The 9,260-nt window shown below is 39.6% G+C and overlaps 1 pseudogene; it reads right to left on the bottom strand.

Moving 5' to 3' along the window:
• Nucleotides 1–2,788: 2,788 nt before the first annotated feature.
• On the bottom strand, nt 2,789–8,936 carry LOC122441811 (annotated as a pseudogene).
• Nucleotides 8,937–9,260: the final 324 nt, after the last annotated feature.

The following is a 9,260-nucleotide window of genomic DNA, read 5'->3' as shown; positions in this document are numbered from 1 at the left end:
AACTAAAGAGTTTCATTTCCTAGCCTCCCTTGCAGCTAGGAATGTCCACATGGCACAGCTCTGACAGATGATGTGAAGTCAGCTGTGGATTTAGACGATGTTTGCTTTCCTGGTATAGGTATCAGACCTTTCCCCTGATGTTTCTTTCTTCCTTCTGTCTGTAGCAATGGCTTGATAGTGAGTAGCCATTTTGAATTCCTGATTGGAAAAAAACAAAACAAAACAGAAAAGGCCACACACTGAGGATGACAGAACAGAAAGAAAGGTTCTAGGACATTAATGATATCATGGAACCACTACACCAGCCTGAATGTCACCCTCTGTCATTCTTGCTATGTGAGAAAAATAACTCTATTTAGTTAAGCTACTGTCATCAGGTTCCATTACATGTGACCAAATGTGATTCCTAATCTATACTCTTGCTCCCTACATTTCCTCACTGACCTTTGACTCACTCTCAAACCATTCCATTCTGGCTTCTGGCCCATCATTCCACTGGACTGACCAATGACCTGCAAGTTGTGAAATCCAGGGGACATTCTCAGTTCTCATATTACTTAACCTCTCAGCAACATTTGACTCTGTTGTCCATGATTTCCTTTTTGAAACACTGTCTTCTCACAGCTTCTGTGGGTTAGTTTCTTCACCTCTAACTTCCCTCTCTGTCTCTTGCATGGATTAATCTTCATCTTCTAGCCAAATTTAACATCTTTCAGCCTCTATAACATATCATGGCCTCAGCAACATGCTTTTCCCTCTATCTGAAATGTTCTCCCCTTCCCCCTCTTGCCAGCTAACTCTTCCTCCTCTTTCAGTTCTCCATCCATCTTCACTTTTTCAGGAAGGCCTCCCTTGACCTCTTTGTGAGGTCAAATTTCCTTATTCTGTATTCCTTCATAGCTCTTACTTAGTTATAACTTTACTATCTTAGTTAACTCTAAGTTGCCTTTCTCTTCAGAATGTAGGCCCCATGATGGCAGAAACCAGTCTATTTTTGCTCATCATTATGTCTTCAGAACCCTAAATATTCCCCAACACAGAATATGTGCTCAAGAATTAGTTCTTGGTACTTCCCTGGTGGTCCAGGGGTTAAGACTTCGACTTCCGATGCAGGGGATGCAGGTTTGATCCCTGGTCAGGGAACTAAGATCTCACATGCCTTGGGGCCAAAAAACCAAAAAATAGAAAACAGAAGTAATATTGTAACAAGTTCAACAAAGACTTTAAAAATGATCCACAACAGAAAAAGTCTTAAAAGAATTAGTTCTTGGAGTAAATGGATGAATGTACAATTATATAGTGATATTTTATTGTCTGTGTTCTTCTAGCTCCATGAGAGAAGGAAACATCTATTTTTTTCACAATTGGATATGCAATACCTAACATATACTGCATGGCACATAGAAGGAAACATAATATATTAAGTTTTAATGAATAAAAGAATAAATGAATGAGTATGGTTTCAAGATAGATATTTTAGTAGCTCCACCAGCAGCATGTCATTGTTTGGGTTTTTTTTGTTTTTACTATCTTTTGATTAAGTTTCTAGTTATGATAGAGCACCAAATATCTTTATTGTCTCTAGAGAAGAGTCTTTTTGGAAAATATTATTATTAACTTCCATATATCATGTCTAAAGTAGGCTGTCTGTAAAGATCATGAATCTATACACTTCTCCCCCTCTTCACTGCTGTCACCCTCATCAAACTCACTATCATATTTCCCATGGACTAAATTGGACCACACACTTTTCCTTAAGCATGATTTATTAAGCTGTCCATAAACTTGAATAGTCCAGAGGTTTTATTATATCTCAGGACCAGGGATATATCTGTTTATGTTATCTCAAAAAAAGGTAGGCATGTATATACTTTTACTATAAAATATAGCACAATTTTTTTTTGTCCCAGAACAATGTGTTAATTTAATCAAAACTTCCAAGCTACTAGTTTAGCTTAAGGAAAAAAATCATATAACCTAACCAGCAAAGTCCTTAGCAAACCATTTACATATTAATTTTTCAAATATACGTGTACATTTGACCCTTGAACAAAGCATTGGTTAGGGGTACCATCTCTTCAAAATCCTTATATAATTATGGAGTTAGCTTTTTGTATCTGTACTTTCGCACTTGAGGATTCAACCAACTGTGGATCCCGTAGTATGTATTTACTGAAAACAAAACAACCCCCGCCCCCTGCAGTTAAACCCATGTTGTTAAAGGGTCAACTGCGTATTCCTAGCTGGGAACCCTCTAATTTCTGAATTCTGGAACAAATGAGCCTTTGCCACACAGACTACAGCCTTTTCCCAGACTTTTTGCACAAACTCCCCTCTTTCCCCTCTTGTGGGACTTCCACAAATTTCTACCAACACCTGGCATTCAGGGCATTGTCACCCCATAGAGCAATGTACCACAGAAAGATGAAGGCTGGGTGATTGGCTTAGCAGCAGATCAAGGTAGGCAAGTAAACTTGACAAGGTTAAGGACCTGAGTACAGATCCCTTATGCTATTCAAGCTGTGGACTTTTATTAAAGTCTTCATGTTGCCACAAGAGAAATGCACACCTTAGTGTAAGTCACTTCCTGATGCACTCCTCACTCTGCTAGTTTCCTCCCCATTTTAAAGACACCAACTTAAGCCGTTTGCCAGGCTGAATTAATCAAACACAGATGTCCTAATTCCTCGCCCCCACCCCTAAGCTATGCAAACTGGGGAGACCAAAGACAGAAATAAGATGTACACAACCCCCACTCCATCTGGCAACATATATTCAACATGCTACATAATGTATAATTTCCACTTTATTGTCTTTTCAGAGAAACCAATATTTCTTCAGTCTTTGAGGACTTGGATCCTTACATGAGCTTTGGTGGAGGATGCGGGGCAGCACCCGCAGGTCTAAATCCAGGTGGAGGTGTTCGGTCCTTCTGGGCTTTCCCGAGAGCAATTCCTGACTGCCTTGCTGTGAATGGCACAACTTACGCAGTAATGTAGTTTCACATACAACTTGGGAAGTACATAGGCGTCGAAAACACTTGCTTCAGAAATGTCCCTGATGGCTGTGGCCTCTACAATGTTCCGAATGATGAACTTCCTAAAGGCCTTATCCTTGGGCATGCATCGGGCACAGTTGGTGCAGGGAATAGGCTGCACGTGGCCACGGCCCTTATTGGCACGACCGTTGTTCCTTCTTTTCTTGGTCATCTTGGAAGCACGGACGCGAGAGAGCTAAAATATACCATAATTTTTTGTTGTGGCAGAGGATTATTTCCATTCTTCATTCTGCAAAATATTTACTTAAGGAAAAGAAGTATTTTTAAGCTAGCAACAAATCTTTGTTTTCAAATGACCAAACTGAAAACATTAAGTTTAAAAATAAAAACAGCCAAAGACCTTTTAACTGCCCCTACCTCCCTGCCCCATGAATTCTTAGCCTTTGAAGTGCCTGAGATGCTCAAGAAGATTGACAAGAAAAGTCAGTTATGCAATTTTGACAGCCCTGAGAATACACCCGGTCTTGTAGACAACATATCTGGATCCTGCCTTTCCTCCAAGGTCAAGCTCCTGTCTTTCTTCTTCAACAAACCTTCCCTTCACCCACTCACAGCTGTGAGGCTCAACTTATTATTAATATATATGTCTAATAACATATGTGTATATGTATCCTTTCTCTCCAATCAGCCTGAGAAGGATGGAACACATATCTTACATACTTTTGTATTCTCAAAACTTAATGCAAAATCTTGTAGGTAAAAGGTTTTTCTGCTGTTGCTTGTTATTATTATTATTGCTAATTAGATTTACCAAGCACTTGCTACTGTGCAAGGCACTGTGTTAGGCTAGTAGATCCTCTTATTGTTCCCTTTTAACACAATGGGCTTCGCTGATAGCTCAGTTGGTAAAGAATCTGCCTGCAATGCAGGAGACCTGGTTTGGTTCCTGGGTTGGGAAGAAGGGATAGGCTACCCACTCCAGTATTCTTGGGCTTTCCTTGTGGCTCATCTGGTAAAGAATCCACCAACATGGGTTCAATCCCTGGGTTGGGAAGATCCCCTGGAGAAGGGAAAGGCTACCCACTCCAGTATTCTGGCCTGGAGAATTCGATGGACTGTATAGTCCGTGGGGTTGCAAAGAGTCAGACACAGCTGAACAAATTTCACTACTTAACCAATGAGATTTTAATTAACTTGCACAAGTCATAACTAGTGAGCAGTGGACGCAGGACTCAAACCCAGTACATCAGATTTCAGAACTGGTGCCTTTAACCACTAGGATATTCATAAGTACCAAACTCCAAGAAGGCTGCATTTGCTCCTAAATTGATGCTTTTGAACTGTGGTGTTGGAGAAGACTCTTGAGAGTCCGTTGGACTGCAAGGAGGTCCAACCAGTCCATCCTAAAGGAGATCAGTCCTGGGTGTTCATTGGAAGGACTGGTGCGGAAGCTGAAACTCCAATACTTTGGCCACCTCATGTGAAGAGTTGACTCATTGGAAAAGACCCTGATGCTGGGAGGGACTGGGGGCAGGAAGAGAAGGGGATGACAGAGGATGAGATGGCTGGATGGCATCACCGACTCGATGGACATGAGTTTGAGTAAACTCTGGAGTTGGTGATGGCCAGGGAGGCCTGGCGTGCTGCGATTCATGGGGTCACAGAGAGTCGGACACGACTGAGCGACTGAACTGAACTGAATGTTGAGCGAGTACCAGATGACCAGCTTTGCTCATAATTGCATGTCTGCATCCTCACTCAGTCATGACCAACTCTTTGTGACCCCAGGGACTGTAGCCCACCAGACTCCTCTGTCCTTGGGATTTTCCAGGCAAGAATACTGGAGTGGATTGCCATTTCCTCCTCCAGGGGATCTTCCCAACCTAAGGATCAACTCGCATCTCTTGCATCTCCTTGAACTGACAGATTCTTTACCACTGAACCCCTTTACCACTGGGAAGCCCTTGCTCATAATTACTCAGAGACATTTCAAATTGTTTTCAAATAAAGTTGTTAGTCTGAAAATAATTAAGAAAGAAACCATTTTTAAAACAGCAGGAAGGGGTGATGTGTAGAGGTTCACTTTGACATTTTGATGTGCACTTAAACACATAGCTCAGGGCTATAAGAAGACACTATGCTTGGAGAAGGAATGGCAACCCACTCCAGTATTCTTGCCTGGGAAATCCCATGGACGGAGGAGCCTGGTGGCCTACAGTCCATGGGGTCGCAAAGAGTCGGACACGACTGAGCGACTTCACTCACTTTATGGCTGATGCATGCTGAGGTTTGACAGAAAACAGCAAAATTCTGTAAAGCAGTTTTCCTTCAATAAAAATAAATTAAAAAAAAGACACTATGCTAAGACTGCAGAAGCATTAAATATCAAATTGCCTTATTAATTTTCTAGAGAACTGTAAATGACATCGTTTCATCTCTGGGGAAATATTTCCCTAAAGCTCCAAGCCTCTTGGTGACCAGGATGAATAAATTGGTCTTCTTCCTTTTTGTTTCTGCATTTTCTGCTCTTGAGGGCCAAAAGGAAACCATCTCAATTTAAGATTTAAGCTTTATTTGTTGAAGTTACTAGCTAGTTAAACCGGAAGTAAGAAAAGCATTTTGTGTTGGCATGACAGTAGAAAGCCTTTAGCCACATTCCAACTTAATGATGGAAGATTAGCCAAGGTTGTTATTAAGTTTTAATCTCTTCATTTAACTAATAAGTTGGTTAATACCCTTCCTGTCAAAAAGCTTTACAAAGAGGAAAAAAAAAAAAGCTTTACAAAGTCTTGACTGTTGATATTTTAACCAGCTTACCCTGTTGTATTTTGAGTAAAAGGCACTACATCACAGACCACAAAGTTTCCTCAAAAGCTCCAGAGAAACAAATAGATGGAGAAAAAAAGTCCAACGGTACAATAATCCAGAGACTTGAACCTGCAGCAAAACGGAGTTTCTCCAAATTAGGCAGCAGGAGAAGCAGCAGATAAGATCAACTGGCAACTGAAGATATCCTTGTTATTCCCTGGGCTAGAATCATGCTGGCAGAAGCTTTAACTAACTAAATTTACTTGCAAGTTCTCCGAAAGGAGTGATCATATTGCACCAGGGTCACTTTTTATAACACTGCTATTTTGCAAACAAGTTCCTAGGACCTTAACAAGTTCCTAGTAAAATATTTGACTTCTAAACCTCAATATAAGTATTAAAATGTCAGCATGTCCATTACATGTCCCAACTATAAAAGATGTGAGTTTAACTATCTACTGAAAATGGAAACTCCAGTAATTTTTATGACTTCTTAGAGCATACAGTCTTCATTTTGAAATACTAAAAGCCTCCAGGAGGTATTTATCCAAAATTAGCCTCCTTATGCAAAGAACTGACCCATTTGAAAAGACCCTGATGCTGGGAAAGATTGAAGGCAGGAGAAGAAGGGGATGACAGAGGATGAGATGGTTGGATGGCATCACCAACTCAATGGACATGAGTTTGAGTAAACTCCGGGAGTTGGTAATGGACAGGGAGGGCTGGCATGCTGCAGTCCACGGGGTCGCAAAGAGCCGGACACGACTGAGCGACTGAACTGAACTGAATGACACCTTGGGATAGCCCTGTTCTGGCAGCACCTGTAGCCAGATCTGGTTACAGTTATTAAACCTAATGCTGGAGCTGCTGACCTCAGGAAGACAGGTGTCCTCTTCAACAGCAGGTCCCTATTCTGGTCAATAAAAAATATGCCCTATTTAATTGCCTTCAGGGCTGTTCTGTTTGCTCAGGTATCTGGCGAGCATAGTAGCCTTGTCACAAAGTATTAATGGAGTTTTCATCTGTTCCCCAAATAAGTTGCTCTGTAGCTAATTAAGCATTACATTTCCCAAAAGAAATACTCACTTGGCTTAATACATAATAACATTAATCAACTTATTGATTAATTAATCAAATATGTATTGAACATCTATTATATGCTAAACATTGCAACGTTATGGAGATACAAAAATTAATGACAAGGAATGTCTTTCATCAATAAACTCACCTTAGGAACTCAATAATTGTGTAAAGGATCCAGATTAGATCCTCTATCTATATTTTATCCACTTAACCCAAACTTCAAAGCCTACTTCAGGGCTTACCTCTTTATCCACTCATTTAGGAAAGCTTTATTGGGTTCTTAAAACTGTGTTAGGCACTGGAATGATGAAGATGAAGAGAATATAATCCCCAACACCAGGAGCTCCCAGCCTTGCGGGGAGGTGGACAAGGTAGAAAGGACCAATTGTGGAAGACAATGTAAGCCAAGCTAATCAAAGAGTGTGGGTTTTATGACAACAGCAAAGAGCTATTAGACAACCCTAAGGAGGAGAATTGTGATTAAATTTGCATTTTATTATAGAAAAATCAACTAAGCAATGACAGAGACAACGGATAATAAGGTAGAATGACCAGAGGGAAGAAACCAGAGGGGAGGAAAGTCCAAATTCCAAAATGATCTAAGAAGTAGAAATAACATTTTAATAACAAACTGAATGTGAAAACTGAGGGAGAAGATGAAGTCCAAGATGACTTCTATGATTCTGGTCTGAGTGGCATTAGCAGCAGGAGAAGGAAGAACAGGATTAGTGGGAAAATGAATTCAACCTTGAACATTGCAGGTGCCTTTGGAATAGCCAGGTGTCAGCATCAGGTTTGCTGTTATAAATATTTGTCTAAAACTCATGAAAGAAGTAAGTGTAGGAGGTAAGGATTCAGGAGTCATCACCTTATAGACTGGCTGAAACATGATCATGGATGACATTGCCAGTTCTGTAGACATCCCATACAATTCCCTAGTTCCAAATGCCTTTTACTCATCTGACATTCTTTTTTTTAAATTGATCTATTATTCATTAACTAATTTCTTCAATACATATGGAACTTCGATATCATATTCCAGGTGATGCAAAAGACCCTGGGTGCATATAGATAAATAAGCTTTAAAAAAAATAGTATATCTATTTGGCTGCATCAGGTCTTAGTTGTGGCATGTGGGATCTAGTTCCCTGACCAGGGATCAAACCCAGCCAGCTGCACTGAGAGCGTGGGCTCTTAGCCACTGGACCACTAGGGAAGTCCCAATAAAAAAAAGTTTTGATTCCCTACCCTAAAGAATAGGATCTCATAACCTGGCTGTCAACTATAAACTAACTCTCTAATTATGTGTGTGTCTGTCATGTCTCTAAGAAGAGGATAAACTCCCAAAGTTTATCCTCATAAAAAAATTTAAAAAAAATTTTTTTTTAATCTCTGTAAAAACCTAGCACAAAGTTCTGTTCATTGTAGATGCTCAGTGTGAGCCTTGAAAGATAGATTCATTACTTATTTTAAAACATAGAACAATTCATTTATTTTAAAATACTTTTTGGGTAAGTGATCTGACTAGAAAAGTATTAAATTTTCATTATAAAAATTTAGAAACTACACTAAAAAGATAAAGTGATAATCATTAATATACTGTCCAAAGATAACCACTATTAATATTTTATGTAAAATACCCATAATCCTTTCTCTAAGTATAAAAACATGCCTTATTACATTTTTGGTAAAAGGCATCATATTGAACATATTTTTGTGTCACTTTTTTAAATTAAAAAATGCTATATCACAAACATACCTTAGTACCAGTAAATATAGATTTTCATCATCATTTTAAAACCATTTTATTATTCCATTGTATGACTGTCCTATAATTTATGTAGCAGGTCCTGCACCGATGGAAACTTAAGTTTCCTAAGAAAAAATACTTTTAAAAAATAGGAATATAGCATATATTCATGAAAGTTCACAAATAAAAACTGGGCTTGATAAAATTTTATAAAATGACCACACACATGAAATCCAGACTAAGAAACAGATCATTACCAAAACCTCAGAAGTCCTCTTCTGTCCTCCAGTTACTACGCACCAGAGCCACTATCTCCAGGAAGCTCCCAGTCTATTTCAGATAGGTGACTAAGCATGGCTTAGCTACAAGTGCCTGGACATTTCTGCCCGATGTTGGCCCCCTCTGTGTGCTGGCCAAGATTTTGTCAAAGCCATACTTCAGTTTAAGGCTCTTAACTATTCTGTCCTTCTTCCTTTCCCTTCTCCTTTCCAGGTGTCAGACCTGTATCATGCTTTAAAGTTTTATCCTGACTACTGCTCCTTTTCCCTTTTGTCCTTTAATAGATGTTATCAGCAATAAACCTCTTGAGTTTCTAACCCTGCCTTGATATCTGCTGCCCAG

Source organism: Cervus canadensis, chromosome 5, assembly GCF_019320065.1.
Source record: "Cervus canadensis isolate Bull #8, Minnesota chromosome 5, ASM1932006v1, whole genome shotgun sequence".
NCBI lineage: Eukaryota > Metazoa > Chordata > Mammalia > Artiodactyla > Cervidae > Cervus > Cervus canadensis.
Note: the sequence above shows the minus strand (reverse complement) of the source record. Positions and strands in the feature narration are given on the sequence as shown.